The sequence below is a fragment of the Geotrypetes seraphini genome, chromosome 2 (assembly GCF_902459505.1).
Source record: "Geotrypetes seraphini chromosome 2, aGeoSer1.1, whole genome shotgun sequence".
Lineage (NCBI taxonomy): Eukaryota > Metazoa > Chordata > Amphibia > Gymnophiona > Dermophiidae > Geotrypetes > Geotrypetes seraphini.
The window spans coordinates 329,731,856-329,748,388 of NC_047085.1; positions in this window are offsets into that span (position 1 = coordinate 329,731,856).

Here is a 16,533-nt window from a genome sequence, read left to right on the forward strand (position 1 = left end):
GGCGTGGCCATTACACCAACTGAAATGTGCTGTAAATCCTCATGCCTAAATTAGGTGTGGGTTTCCCCCCTCCCCCTTATTCTGTAACAGTGTATGAAAATTGCAGGAACACCACTTATCTACCTATGACCTCCCATGGCCATGTTGCCTTTTGGGAACCACATCAAATTTACAGGTGGATCCTGCAAATCAGTATACATGTGTAAACTTTATGTAACCCCTCCCCCCACACCTCCTTTATGAAACCATGTTAGTCTTTTTTATCGCAGTCCATGACGGTATTAGCTCTGACTCTCATAGGAATTCTATGAGCGTCGGAGCTATTACCGCCATGGCCGGCGATAAAAAGTCTAACGCAGCTTCGTGAAAGGGGGGAGGGAGTTAATTCCAATTAGCATGAATAATTGCTTGTTAAGACTGCAATCACTGGCAGTAAGTGGCTCATGATTCAATGAAATTGCATGCCCAATCTGCGCATGCCGTTTTTTTTAGCACCTTTTATAGAATTAGGCTGTCTGTGTGTAAAATAGTCTTCATATTTCATTTCTGAGGCTGTTTTCAACTTTGTATATCACCGTCACTGTCTTCAGCAAAATCTTTAGAACACCGTTCTCACGGAGTGCAAAATCCATTAGCACTCCTGTTATTCAATTTCACATTGCCTGCTCTATTTTCAGCAGAAAGGAATCAATGAAGGGATCCTGCCATTTGCTACGGTATCAAATTGTCAGATATGGTGAAGTTTGAAAAGTGAATAAGAGGATATTGCCACATTTTTGTAGAAGCCCATGTTTTTAAGTGCAGGACCCTAGGAATGGTATAGTGTGTGCTATTTCTGCTGCTGTAGAAAATGGAACCGAATGAAACCGATTCCTTGTCTGCTACTCATTTCTGGACAGCGGATTTAAGTTCACAGGAGTTACAAGAGTTCTCTTTTTCTCTATAAGAAATTCATTCTAGCAAGTCAGGACAAGAGTAATGAAAAGTAGAATAGCTCTGGGTGATATTTCTTAGAGAAGGTCCTTACAGTGTTATAAATTTATGTTTAAAACATTCCACTTAGAAAAACATTGAACTTTGCTCTGCCTCAAATATTAAAGATCCATTTCATCCCTCTTCTCATCAAAAGGGGCAATGTCTGGAAAGCAGTATACTAATGCTCGAAGTATGGAGAACAAGGTTCTGAATCTAGAGGCTGTAATTTAAGAGGCTGAGTTGGATTTACTGGAGATCACGGTTCATGGAACTCAGAGAGGTTCTGGCAGGTCCTATTAAAGACTTATTCAACAAATCTCTGGAGAAGGGAGTGGTTCCTGGGGATTGGAGGAGAGCGGATTTGGTCCCTATTCACAAAAGTGGTCACAGAGATGAAGCGGGAAACTACAGGCCGGTAAGCCTCACTTCAGTTGTTGGAAAAATAATGAAAGTGTTGCTGAAAGAAAGGATAGTGAACTTCCTAGAATCTAATGGGTTACAGGATCTGAGGCAATATGGCTTTAAAAAAGGTAAATCATGACAAACGAACCTGATTGAATTTTTTGATTGGGTGACTAGAGAACTGGATTGAGGACAAATGCTAGATGCAATTTACTTGAATTTCAGCAAAGCCTTTGATACGGTTCCTCATAGGAGGCTCTTAAACAAACTTGAAGGGCTGAAGTTAGGACCCAAAGTGGTGAACTAGATTAGAAACTGGCTGTCGTTCAGACGCCAGAGGGTGGTGGTTAATTGAAATCACTCGGAGGAAGGAAAGGTGAGTAGTAGAGTCCCTCAGGGTTTGGTGCTGAGGCCGATCCTGTTCAATATGTTTGTGAGTGACATTGCTGAAGGGTTAGAAAGAAAAGTTTGCCTTTTAGCGATGATACCAAGATTTGTAACAGAGTAGACACTGAGGAGGGAGTGGAAAACATGAAAAAGAATCTGTAAAAGTTAGAGGAATGGTCTAATATCTGGCAACTAAAATTCAATGCACAGAAATGCAGAGTAATGCATTTGAGGATTAATAATCGGAAGGAACCGTATATGCTGGAAGGTGAGAGGCTGATATGCACGGACAGTGAGAGGGATCTTGGGGTGATAGTATCTGAAGATCTAAAGGCGAAAAAACAGTGTTACAAGGCGGGGTCTGCTGCCAGAAGGATGCTGGGTTGTATATAGAGGGGCATAGCCAGTAGAAGGAAGAAGGCGTTGTTGCCCCTGTACAGGTCGTTGGTGAGGCCCCACTTGGAGTATTATGTTCAGTTTTTGAGACCGTATCTGGCGAAGGATGTAAGAAGACTTGAAGCAGTCCAGAGGAGGGCGATGAAAATAATAGGAGGTTTGAGCCAGAAGATGTATGAGGAGAGACTGGAAGCCCTGAATATGTATACCCTAGAAGAAAGGAGGGACAGGGGAGATATGATTCAGGTGTTCAAATACTTGAAAGGTATTAATGTAGAAGAAAATATTTTCCAGAGAAAAGAAAATGGTAAAACCAGAGGACATAATTTGAGATTGAGGGGTGGTAGATTCAAGAGCAATGTTAGGAAATTCTACTTTATGGAGAAGGTGTTGAATGCCTGGAATGTGCTCCCTAGAGAGGTGGTGGAGAGGAAAACGGTGACAGAGTTCAAAGAAGCATGGGATGAACACAGAGGATCTAGAATCAGAAAATAATAGTAAATATTGAAGAACTACGTCCAATATTGGGCAGACTTGCACGGTATGTGTCTGTATATGGCCTTTTGGTTGAGGATGGGCTGGGGAGGGCTTCAATGGCTGGGAGGGTGTGGATAGGCTGGAGTGAGCTTTGATGGAGACTTCGACAGTTGGAGCCCAAACACAATACCAGGCAGAGCTTTAGATTCTTGCCCAGAAATAGCTAAGAAGAAAAAAAATTTAAATTGAATCAGGTTGGGCAAACTGGATGGACCATTTGGGTCTTTATCTGCCATCATCTACTATGTTACTATGAGAACCATGAGGAGGATATAGTTATACAGGGCTATAATCTGTTCAGGAAAGGTAGGGTAGGAAGAAAAGGAGAGGGAATGGTGTTATATGTTAAAGATCATGTTAAAGCAACACAACTACAGGATCTATAGGGTAAGGGTGGGTCAAACTGGAGAGAGGGAATGCAAAATGTATTTACATTGGTTTGATATACAGGCCTCCTTGATAGATGGAAGAAGTGGACAGAGAATTAATAGAAGACATTCAAAATATAGCTGTAAAAGGGGAAGTACTTCAAAGAGGTTATTTTAATATGCCAGATGTTGATTGGGGTAACCCTATTGTGGGATCTCCTAGAAGTAGGGAGATCTTGGATTCCCTACAAGAAGAACTGTTCTAGTAGTTGATAATGGAACCCGCACAAGATGGGGGCCATACTGGACTTAGTGCTTACAAATGCCCCTTGGTTTACAAGCCATTGCTCTAGCTACTAAGCTTTTCCTCTGCTCTACAAAGGCCCTTTTTAAAAGAATGCTGCCAGACAGATGTTCTTGTGACTTGTTTTCCTTATAATTTTGTAAAGTAGTTGTTCAGGATGGATACGTACAGTGTAAGAACGTCACACATATTTTTGAACAGGACATCTGAGCGTCAGGAGCAGCGCAGAGCATTCGGCGCGCTGGCCTGTGCTAAAAACCACTTCCACGGTTTTGTAAAAGGAGGGTGGGGGGTAAATGACGATGAGAATGCCTAACGTGGGCCCCCGTTTTCAAAGCCGCACAACCAAGTGCCGTGTAGCAAACGCTCCGATGCCCATTCAGTTCCTATGGGCGTCAGAGCATTTACCGCGCTGGCCTGCACTGCCGGTTTTTGTAAAAGAGGGGGGATCATTTTCAAACTTCTCAGTTTTAAATCATAGCGTAAACATTCTGGCACAATTCAACCATCTCCACTCATTTACTCTGAAACAATGCCCACATTATTCTATAAATGCAAGCATGTTTGCCTGTTTTGTTTGGCAGTGCTCCTTGGGTTGGGGAAAGAGAAAGCTATGTAACAATGTGTGTGGCTTTGTATCCTTTGAACGACAAACATCATTTCAGCTGGAAAAAATTACTCACAGAGAACATAGGCACAAATTTCTTGGGTAATTTTTCTGAGGGCAATTGTGCTCTCCTGCTGTACTGATGTATATCACAAGAGTAAAAAGTGCCTGTGGAGTTTTCAGCCATGCATGCAGTTTGATTATTTACCCAGCACTCTGGAGATTATTTTTGAAGCCTTTCTCAATTTCTACTTGGAAACGCTGGCCCTTTTTTCCTTCTCTTTTTTTCTGTCCAGTCTCAAGATTGTAGCTCTTTCCTTTCTTCTATGCCACTTATATGATTTTGTGCACTGCTTTGATTATGTCTGAAAGGCGGTATATCAAGTTTAATAATGCATTAAAAAAAATAAAAACATCGACGTTGATTGGTATTTATAGAAATGGTTAACTTTATAGAAACATAGAAGTATGATGGCAGATAAAGGCCAAATGGCCCATCTAGTCTGCCCATCTGCAGTAACCATTATCACTTTCTCTCTCCGAGAGATCCCATGTGCCTATCCCAGGCCCTTTTGAATTCAGACATAGTCTCTGTCTCTACTAGTGCTGCCCGATTTCTGATTCGAATCGATTCACCGATTCACTTCGGGTGAATCGATTCATTTTTTTTAAAATCGGCTTCCCGATTCGGTGACTGACCTTCCCCCCTCGCCCCTTAAAGCAGGAGTGGCAGCGCTGGCTCTTGCTGGCCTGCTGCTGCCGCTCCTGCTTTAGGGGAGGAGGGGGGAGGGTCAATTGAGAAGTGCTGCAGAGTCTTTCCCCCTGGCCTCCCGCTCTACAGCGCAGACAGCATGGAAACTAGCTATCGCAGCAACCCTAGAGCAAGCGTATGCCCTGCCAGCAGTGCCTATATGACCACCACCACCTTTAACCCCCAGGGACAGAAAGAGCTACAGAACTTCAAATGCTTTTTCAGCTGCATCTGCACCATGCATGGGGCTCTCCTATAGCAAATCCTGGAAGTGGACCCCGCAGAACCCACCCCATAGTCTGTTGGCCGTACTGCACAACACGCGGCCACTCTTCCCAGTGAATATCATCAGGAACTCCATGGCGGTGGTGAAGGGGGGCCGCCAAGGTGAGAAAGTGGGGACGAGCTTAGAAACGGGAAAAGTTCCTGAGTCCCGGACAGACTCAAAGCGGACTTCTTAATTGTTGGTTAATAAGCTGAAAGTGATAGGGTTCCCCTTGTTTTGTAGCTACCACCGGCTTCGGTCTCTCTCTTTCTCTCGCTATCATTCCACATCTTGCGCACAAACAGTACAGTAGAAAACTTTTCAGCGTGAGACACAAACTTTACTCATGCCGTCCCGCCCCTTCACCCTTTAAGAGAATGCTTCTCCTTGCCTGTCTCCCCCCTCCCCCCATCGAATGGAGAAGCTCCAGTCCTGCTGTCAACAAATGTCAAGTGGCCACCCTGCCCATCTGCGCTCCAACCTGTCAGACTTCTCAGAGGCCTGAGGCCCATGTAGCCCCCCCGGTTTCTACACAGGGATGAAAAGGGGGGAGATGTTAAAACAAACAAAAATAAATAAATAGAGAAATCTGTCTTGTGCTCACCACTTCCCTCTTTCGGGATGGCTTGGGCTTGGCCGTTATTTGACTTCTCTAAAAGGTGTATGTCTATCATTTTCTAACAGCTGCTCTCCTGTAAGTGGTTGCAGAAGACAGGGTGTGTTAATTTTGTCACAGTTTAGTAGAAAGTTCATTTATGTGTACAGCAGGAAGAAGCTTGGACAAAGCTAGGGCCTACTTCTGTGTGTTCTAGGGCTAGACAATCCCTCAACTTTATTCTGGTTTCCCACACCGAATCTCAATTAGTTGGCAGATACCTAGTCTAGCTCATCTGCACATTCCTCCAAGATTTGGAAAATTGAGCTCCACAATCTTTATCTCTCTAGGATAGTTCTATACAAAAAAAAATAATTAGATGAATGGATAGCACAGGGAAAGAAGAAAGAAGGAGACCCTGATCAGAAGACAAGCAGAGCCTGGGACCAACATGATTTGAATAATGACCAGACAACAAAAGGTAGAAAAAATAATTTTATTTTCTGTTTTGTGATTACAGTATATCAGATTTGAAAAGTGTGTTGGTGTTAGACCTACGAACTGGTGTTAGACCACGAATGTGAGCTAGGATTTAACAGAGAGAGAGGAAAAATCTTTTTTGTTTGTTTATTTTGTTTACACCACCACACCAGTGTGGGTAGGAGAGGGTGAAAAGGCTATAAAAGGGGTGAAGAGGCTATAAAATAAACCCACCAGGATGTTTGGAAAAAAAAAAACAACAACCCACCCAATTGGGCAAGAAAATCAAATCGAATCAAATCGATAAATCAATTCAATAGGCTGAATCGAATCGAAATTGTTTTTCCTGAATCGGGCAACACTAGTCTCCACCACCTCTTCTGGGAGACTATTCCATGCATCTACCACCCTTTTTGTAAAAAAGTATTTCCTTAGATTACTTCGGAGCCTATCACCTCATAACTTCATCCTATGCCCTCTCATTGCAGAGTTTCCTTTCAAATGAAAGAGACTCGACTCATGCACATTTACATTACATAGGTGTTTAAATGTGTCTATCATATCTCCCCTCTCCAACCTTTACTCCATGTGTATACCCATAATACATATAAATTGCAAGGGGGCATGTTTGGGGTTTATGTTTATTAAAAATCTTTATATAATGCATAACTAGCCAAAAAAGGATCAAAGTGGTTAATAACATAATTCAAAGTATGAAAAGAACTCCATTTAAATAATAAAGATAAAAAGAGAGAAAGAATATATATTGTGACAGGGAAGCTCCTGTCACCAGTTTAAACCCGGTTTTAAACCCTGCCATGCAAAGGGCTGCCCCTATTCCTAAGCCCAGGAAGCTGCCCAGTAACCCTGTTCCTATCACGAAGAGCCAACAGGCAGGGCAAGGCAGAGAGAGAAGGGCAGAAACCACAATATCTGGTTTAGGGCACTATAATCCCTTTTATAACTCCTTGGGCAGTTCTCCAGTAAAGCCTCTGGTAAAGAAAACTAGCCCAGGAAGGGTTAAGGAAAGGGGCAGAGCTGACAGGCAAGACGAACCCAGAGGGAGAGTGGGAACGAGCCTGCAGCATAAAATCAACACAGCTGGGAACACTCGGGGGAACTCAGGAACTGCTAGAGAGAGACGTGCAGTGCAGAGCAGGAAGGAGCCAGCTAGGAGTTCTCTTTCCCAGTCCAGGGCTAAAGAGCCGGCTGTCCTACAGCCCTCCCGAACTTACAAACTTCTGGCTCCTAGGCAGAAGCTCAAGGGAGGAGAAAGGCTTCCAGAGCAGGGCTGCCCCTGAAGGGAATTCCTATCCAGCCTCAGAGAGCGGAGAGTCCCTAATGGAGATAGAGGGAGAGGTCTCTGAAGGCAGTGAAATGGATTGCAGTCTAGCAGCCTGGGATCTCCTATCAGATCTCTCGCAGAATTCATCTATTCGCCTTCCCCTCCCTAAAACTATGCCCTCTCAAACGATTCGTTGACAAAACCTTCTCCTTCCAGGCGGCCAAAATAAACTCATGGCTTGCCCAAATTATACTTGACGCCCCCACTTACCTGGACTTCAGAAAAAAAACTCAAAACTCACTTATTCCACAGACAGAATCCCTAACACTCCCTCTCGCGACTTCTACTCCCTTCAATACACTTGAACCCCCACCTTTCCCCCCCCCTAGGTCCCCTCCAAACCTATTAACTTCCCGGTCACTCATGTATATTCCATGTACTATATTCCCAGTATATTCCTTGCATATTCCTTGTATTCTCCTTGTACCATACTCCTTGTATTCTCCTTGTATATTACTTGTATATTCCTACTGATGGTATTTTATATCGACTTCATCTCGTTAAATTCCTGTTAACTTCAACGACATGTACATTCCAAAAAATTGTAAATTCCAACGTTATTTTCATGTGTAATCTTATTAACTGCTGTGAACTGCCTAGAACTCTCTGGGTATGGCGGTATACAAAATAAAGTTATTATTATTATTATTATTATTATTATCTAATCACAGTCAATAAGGTATGAATGTGGGGGAGGGGAATGAAAGTAAACGTATTTCTGTGCAGCGTTCTTTCTCTCTTAGGCAGGACTGTAAGATGTGTGAATGAGTCAATTAGAGCCCGAGAGATAGGCCATGCAGAGAAGGAGGTGGGAACCCTAATTAACTTCCCAGAAAAGCCTGAACGGGGATTCAGTGACCTGACATTACTTAACCCTGAATAGGGGACCTTTTGGGAGGGGACTTACACCAGTCAGAAAAGGGTGGATGGTTCCCCAGCCCCTACCCGGGAGCATAAGGGTAGTGGGGCTTTGTACTTCAGGTGGGTCAGGTGGGAAAAGCTTCCTGAAGTATCCTCAGGCACAATTAGTAAAACTGAAAAGAAAAACGTTTTTGTTTATTTTGGCTTATCTGCCTGAGTAGCAGGTTGGACTGTATGATAAAAAAGAAGCATTGCAGATGTAGTGTTTGTATGAGTCCACTCAGCCAAGAGGGACTACTGGAGACCCAGTGCCTTGAACTGGGAGATAATAAAGAGAAAATTTGAACTTTACCAAGAAAGCAGTGTATCCTAATTATTCTACTGAGTTTATCCAGCGGGAGTCCTCCAGGGAGCGCTCCATCCTACGCCTGGGGCGGGAGCCGGGTTGCCAGCGCTAGGCTTATCCCTGGCCCCGCCACAGAGCGAATTATGGTGGCAGTGGTGGGATGTAGCGCCACCCACAGGCTACTACTGGAACAGTGGAATTTTTTTTTTGGTTTTTTTCTCAAAGTTTGTTTGAAGAACTGACTATTGCTGTGGAAAGTACACTGCTTAGTGATATGGCAAGAACTATTGCCATAACTTTTGAGGAATTGCAATACTGTTTGATGCAGGTTTTGAGTGCTGCACAAGTACTGAAAGACTGAGACCAGTAACTTTAAGTTTCTTGTGGATTACAGTTTTTTTTTGAGTTTTGGACAGTGAGCACTAAAGTCTCATTTTGTTGGAGTGTTGGTGGAGTCCCACAGAGGTGTTGCTGGAGTGCGTTGCTACTAGGCCGGAGATCCTGGTCGGCGGACGGAGACCGGAGTGAGCCAAGCTGCATCCTGGTGGAGAGGCGACCGGAGGAACAGTGTTCTCGGAGAGAGAGACCGGATCCTGGGGAGGAAAAAACCCAAAGGCGCAGACTCATCAGTGCCTGAGGTAAGGGTACCTTAGGGTGCTGGTGAGGGATTCTAAGTAAAAGGGTTTCCTTTTTCTGGGAAGGGAGAGGGGAAAGGTGCCCAAAGAGCCACACTTGGTTTGTGTTCTCGTTTCCCTTTCCTTCCAGATGGAGTCGGTCAAGCCTACAACAGCGTGGGAGGTCGAGCGGCGACAGCTTGCCGAGGCGATGCGAGAGTCGGTGCGGACACAGATGGACCTGTGGAAAGCCGATCAGAGCGCCCAACAAACCCACCATGCCGAGCTACTTCATATGCTTGGGGAGCAAGTGCAAGCTATGCACAAGCTAGCACAACGGCAAGTGACTGAACCAACCACCAGCGCCCCGGTAGGAGCTTCCTTTGGGGAGCCTATTAGACTTAATAAGCTAGCACCGGAGGACGATATTGAGGATTTTTTATTAGCTTTTGAGCGGGTGGCTGGGGCATCTCACTGGCCTCAGGACCAGTGGGCGATAAAACTTATTCCGTGCTTAGCAGGACGAGCGCTAAAGGCTTACCGAACTTTGAATGCTGAGCAAGCCTCGGACTATAAGTGCTTAAAAGAAGTCCTATTAGAATACCTTGGACATACCCCAGAACAATATAGAATGCAGTTCCGGGCCCTGAAAATGAAGCCTGGAGAAAGACCTAAGGCCCTAGCTCAGAGGCTTAAGCGTCTCTGTGAGAGATGGTTAACCCCTTATCTTCAAAGTCTCCCGGCAGTAATAGCAGAGCTGGTGAGAGAACAGTTTATGGAAGCAGTCCCGGGCTCTTTATGAGACTGGTTAGCAAGGCAGGGAGCTCCCACCCTGGGTCAAACTGTTGCTATTGCTGAAGCTTTCCTGGAAGCTCAGCTCCCCTCTAGAACCCAAGGGTCTAGGCGAACACCCTGGGAGGAAACCTCACGAATACGGGGGTCTAGTCACACCACCCCGAGTAGGTATAATCAAAGTACCTCCAGGGATCTAACCTTTCGCTGTTTCTCCTGTGGGAAAATGGGCCACCGGAGCACACAGTGTAAAGGGAAGATGAACCTGGCTAGTAGGAAGGCATCCCCAGGCCCGAGGGAAGGGAGGGAATACTTTCTGCCAGTCAGGGTAGGGGGAGTTCCGGCTACTGCTCTATTAGACTCTGGGGCAAATCAGTCGAGTGTCTCTTGGGCCTTATGGAGGGCCATTCGGAGGAAGAAAGGAGGGCAGGTAGAGAGACCTAGAGGCATATCCAGAATTCAGTGGTATGCATGGCACGACCATTCCTTATGAACTCCGGAGAGTTTGGTTAGAATATGGGGGGAAAAGGCAGCCCCTAGAGGTGGCAGTCATGCCAACACCTCCATATGATCTCATATTAGGGAGAGAATGGTCAGGTTTCCAGGAATGTATGAGGAAGCGGGAAGAGATGTCCCGGTCTAGGCATAATGAGGGGTGGACACTACAAGGACAGAGGGAGCCCCGAGAAGAAGAACTGGGGGAAATCTTTCCTTGGGAGGATGCGCTTCTGGGATCCCTCTCACAGAAAACTAAGAAAACCCAGGCAGAAAGGAGGGATGACAAAGTCACATATTCCCAAGAATTAAGATCAGGGGGAGATCTGTCCTGGAGGCCTTGGCAACCATGGGAGGTGATGCAGAAGTTCCCGACCCTAAGACAAGAACAGAGAACAGATCCGTCCTTACAGTACGTATGGGCGCAAATGAAGCAGCTGGGAAGAAGGTACAGACAGTTCCAGATAAAAGGAGGCCTATTATATTACGTAACCTGGGATAAAGAAATGGGGAGGGAGCATAGACATCTGGTAGTGCCCCAATCCTATAGGAGGAGGATGTTTTGGGTCGCACATCTGGATCCCAAGACGAGTCATCTTTCGGAGGCCCAGACACTGAACCAGGCGAAGGCTCAGTTTTATTGGCCTTCTTTACCCCAAGAAGTTAAAATCTGGTACCAAGAGTGTAAGCCCTGTCATCCCTTGCCCGTTCCAAGAGAACAGTCAGACGGGATCCGGGACCAGGAGGAGAGTGAAGGAGTGGTAGATCTGGGGCTTGCTGAGAAGGAGAGCTGTGAAGTAAGATTGAAGTTTGTGCGGCTGTCTAATAGTACGAGACCTCCCTATAAGGCTACGAGCCAGGCCGCAGGCTTTGATTTAAGTAGTGCCCAAGAAAGAGTAATACCCAAGGGAGGCCGGGAGGTCATAAACACAGATTTACAAATATCTTTACCCTCGGGTTGCTATGGGAGAATAGCACCCCGATCAGGATTGGCACTTAGGCATGGACTATGTGTAGGAGCAGGGGTAGTTGACCCTGACTATAGGGGGCCCCTAAAAATACTCCTCTTCAATTTAGGGGAGGAAGATTATCGAATAAAGGAAGGAGACCGAATAGCCCAACTAAGAACATAAGAACATAAGCAGTGCCTCCGCCGGATCAGACCACAGGTCCATCCTGCCCAGCGGTCCGCTCCCGCGGCGGCCCAACAGGTCACGACCTGTCTGAATCACCAGAAGGGGCCCCCTTGCCTTCTCATTTGAAGTCCTATTATCCCATCAAAGTCCTAACCTCCCGGTCTTGCACATGCACGACCTGGTTGGCTTTCTATACTTATTACCTGGTTAGCCTTCTATACTTGTATTACATCCCAGCACCTCTCTCAGTATCCCACGATCCCTTTATCCTTCAGGAATCCGTCCAAACTCTGTTTGAATCCCTGTACCGTACTCTGCCTGATCACTTTCTCCGGTAGCGCATTCCAAGTGTCAACGACCCTTTGGGTGAAGAAAAACTTCCTTGCATTTGTTTTGAACCTATCTCCCTTCAGTTTCTCCGAATGCCCCCTCGTACCTGTTGTCCCTTTCAGCCTGAAGAATCTGTCCCTATCCACCCTCTCTATGCCCCTCATGATCTTGAAGGTCTCTATCATATCTCCCCTGAGCCTCCTTTTTTCCAGAGAGAAGAGCCCCAGCCTATCCAACATCTCGGCGTATGGGCAGTGTTCCAGCCCTCTTACCAGTTTCGTTGCTCTCCTTTGGACTCTCTCAAGTACCGCCATGTCCTTCTTGAGGTGTGGCGACCAATACTGAACGCAGTATTCCAGATGTGGACGCACCATTGCTCGATATAATGGCATGATGACTTCCCGCGTCCTGGTTGTTATGCCCCTCTTTATGATGCCCAGCATCCTGTTGGCTTTTTTCGAGGCTGCTGCGCACTATGCAGATGGCTTCAGTGATGCATCTACCAGTACACCCAAGTCTCTCTCAAGTCTGCTGTCTCCCAACAATGCCCCCCCAATTTGTAGTTGAACAATGGGTTCTTTTTCTCTATATGCATGACCTTGCATTTTTCCACGTTAAAGCGCATTTTCCATTTGTTTGCCCAGTCTTCCAGCTTGTCTAGGTCCCTTTGCAGGTCCTCACACTCCTCCCTGGACCTAACTCTGCCGCACATTTTGGTATCGTCTGCAAATTTTATAACCTCGCACTTTGCCTCCTTTTCCAGGTCATTGATAAATATGTTGAAGAGTAACGGCCCCAGCACCGATCCCTGTGGCACACCGCTCGTGACTCCCCGCCAGTCAGAATATTGGCCCTTTACTCCGACCCTCTTCAGTCTACCCGACAACCATTGCTTGATCCATCTGTGCACATCCCCACCCACCCCGTGGTTCCATAGCTTCCTAAGCAGCCTTTCATGTGGTACCTTGTCGAAAGCCTTTTGAAAATCGAGGTAAATGATGTCTATGGGTTCACCATTGTCCACCCGACTGCTTATTCCCTCAAAGAAATACAGAAGGTTCGTTAGGCACGACCTTCCCTTACAGAATCCGTGCTGGCTTGTTCTCAGTAGGCCATTTCTCTCGATGTGCTCGCAAATGCCGTCCTTGATCATAGCTTCCACCATCTTCCCTATAATTGAAGTCAGGCTCACCGGCCTGTAGTTCCCGGGGTCACCCCTCGATCCCTTCTTGAAGATAGGCGTGACATTCGCCAATTTTCAGTCCTCTGGTACCTCACCAGTTTTCTTTTTTTTTTTTTTAGTTCAATAAGTTTTATTGTCTTTCAAACAATTACAAGTGCAAAAGCATCAATGAAAACAACGAACTGTGTTATGCATACAAACAGCAGAAGTACAATATGCGATCTGTACATGTAAAATCATAATATACGAATAAATAATCATAAAGAGATATTATATTCAAATAGTAAGCAAATCAAAATGGTGCAAAACAGAAAGTGAAAAGAAATTGAAGACATCTAGTCAGATGTGCAATAGGTTATAACAGGAGACCACATTTTGCTGTAAGAATGATAAGAATTAGTCTTTTCAGCAACGATGAGCTCATACTTAGAGTATAAGCCAACAGTATTCCACCAAGACATGTAATGTAGTTTCGAAAAATCCTTCCAATTGGATAATACAGATTTAATCGCAATTAGTAGTAAACATTTGAGCAGTCTACTTTCATATTTGTCTAATTGAGACTGTTTTAAAGCAGCAGCCCCATATATAATAACTGTAAAGGATATTGTATCAGAAATGGGAAGTATCTTGCATATAGTAGACCAGACTTCATTCCAGTAAGTGGATAATTGAGGACAGTAAAACAGCATATGCTCGAAAGTGCCTACTTCTTGTAAGCAAGACCAACATTTGTTTGAGTTTGAATTACTGATTTTCGACAACTTAAGAGGTGTCCAAAAAGCTCTATAATATAGAAACAATACTGTGTGCATGATGTTGGTCGATTTGAGTGCTTTATATGAGGTCAGCCAATTATCTTCCCAATCACAAGCATCAGGAGACATGGAAGTGTCATGAGCCCATATGTCATACAATACAGTGGGTGGTGTAAACTTTTGCTTGTGTAACAGTTTGTACCAAGCCGATGCTTGTCCAGGTTGAGAGTTGATCGATGTCGACCAACGTAATATAGTAGGAAGATCAGCAGACAACTTAGTTTTCCGTAGATATGTGGCTACACAATGCCTCAATTGTAACCATTTGAAATAATGAGAAGAGTCAAGACCATAAGTCGCAGAAAAGTCAGGGTAGGCCAGAAAAGTGTGGTCTAATAATAACTGATGTACAGACCAGATACCTACCTCACCAGTTTTCAAGGATAGGTTGCAAACATGCTGGATTGCGCCCGCTATTTCTTGTCTTAGTTCCTTCAGAACCCTTGGGTGGATCCCGTCCGGGCCCGGTGATTTGCCGCATTTTAACCTGTCTATCTGTTTCAGGACATCCTCCTTACTTACCTCTATGTGCTCCAATTTTTCTGCCTGTTCTCCACTCATGAGCTCCTCTGAGTCCGGTATATTAGATGTGTCTTCGCTCGTGAAAACTGATGAGAAGAACGTGTTCAACCTCTCAGCTACCTCTTTATCCTCTTTAATCACTCCTTTCCTATCCCCATCGTCCAACGGCCCCACCTCCTCTCTTGCCGGTCGCTTCCCCTTTACGTAACTGAAGAATGCCTTGAAGTTTTTTGCCTTCCTGGCCAGCCCCTCTTCGTATACCCCTTTTGCTTTTCTAACCTCTCGGTGGCATTCCTTTTGGCATTTCCTGTGCGCCTGGTGATTTTCCTCCGTTGGGTCCTTTTTCCATCTCCGGAAGGATACTTTTTTGTCATTTATTGCCCTCTTTACTTCAGTTGACATCCAAACCGGGTCCTTTGACCGCTTGTTCTTGCAGCCTTTTCTGAAACTGGGGATGTACATTCTTTGCGCTTCCTGCAGGGTGTCCCTGAATAGGGTCCAGGCGCTTCCTACAGTCTCCTTCTTAAAGATGTTTCTGAGCTTCCTCCCCACCATTTCCCTCATAGCAACATAGTTCCCTTTCCTGAAGTTGAGCGCAGTTGTTGCGGTCCTCCTTGCTATGGGTGTCCCCCGTTCTAATGTGAATCTGATCGTGTTGTGATCACTGTTGCCTAGTGGTCCTCCCACTTCTACCCCTCTTGCAGGCCCTCCTAATCCATTTAGGATGAGGTCAAGAGTAGCACTCCCTCGCGTCGGTTCCTTGACTAGTTGCTCCATTAAGCATTCCCTCACAGCTTCTACAAATCCTGTTTCCCTAGTGCAGTTGGAGTGACCCGTACTCCAGTCTATCCCCGGGTAGTTGAAGTCCCCCATCACTGTTACACTTCCAGTCCTGCATTCCTGTCTCAGTTCAGCTTCCAAGTCGTGTCCGACTCCTTCTGGCGTACCAGATGGGCGATAGTACAGCCCCAGTTTTATGCCTGCACCCTTGTTTCCCGGCAATTTGACCCATAGTGATTCCAGCCCCTCTGCCTTCGTTGCCATATCCATCCCGACCGAGCAGATAGAGTCCTTTATATATAGTGCTATGCCTCCCCCCTTCTTGTGGGTCCTGTCCCTCCTGTAGAGCTTGTACCCCGGCAGCGCCATATCCCATTGATTTTCCTCTGTCTACCAGGTTTCTGTAATTCCAATTATATCCAGGTCCTCCTCTTTGGCCACGACTTCTAGTTCACCCATCTTGGCCATGAGGCTTCTTGCATTTGCGTATAAGCACCGCAGGTCCCGCCGTTTTTCCTCCACCTCTAATTTGTGAAAAAGTTTTCCTTCCAGATCTGCAGGATATTACAATCTGTGGTTTGGTTGTGAACTTAGCAGGTAAAAATCTACATGTGTATTCCACATTTCATAAAGAAAATGCTCACATATGAATTGTTTCCACAGAGAGATTTACAGCTGCTTCCTGGCGTATATACAGTAGGATTTTTAAACGTGCTCGTTTCAGATAGCTCTGAACAGGAGGGATTATGGAAGTTATTTTCTATAATCTCCCATTCTTTATTTCCTCCTCCAGACTGAAAATAAAGATTGCAACCTCTATATTTACTTAACAGAATGAACATGTACAGGTTTGCAAAATGGCTGACATATGTACGTTTCAGCCTGTTGACACTCATCTATTGTGTTTCTCTTTTGGCATTGTTTTTTTAGAAATACTATACACAGTGCAGCTGAACGTAATTGACTTTGATTTTTTTTTTTTTTTTTTTACTGCAACTGATGCAGGAATACGTAGATGCACAGCTAAGGGTTTTGATGTTTTATGTACCCCTGAAGCAGGCTTTTGAGCTGAAACAGACCATATCAGGTCTAATTTTATCAATAAAGTATTTTATTTCAATCTTCTATGTTGGTTCCCAGTTGATGTATACAGTTCCATCCCCACTTTTTCCATTTTGTTTTCTTCTTGTGGGGTTTTGTTCCTTTTTTTTTTGGGGGGGGAGGGATTTTCTTAATAGCATCCA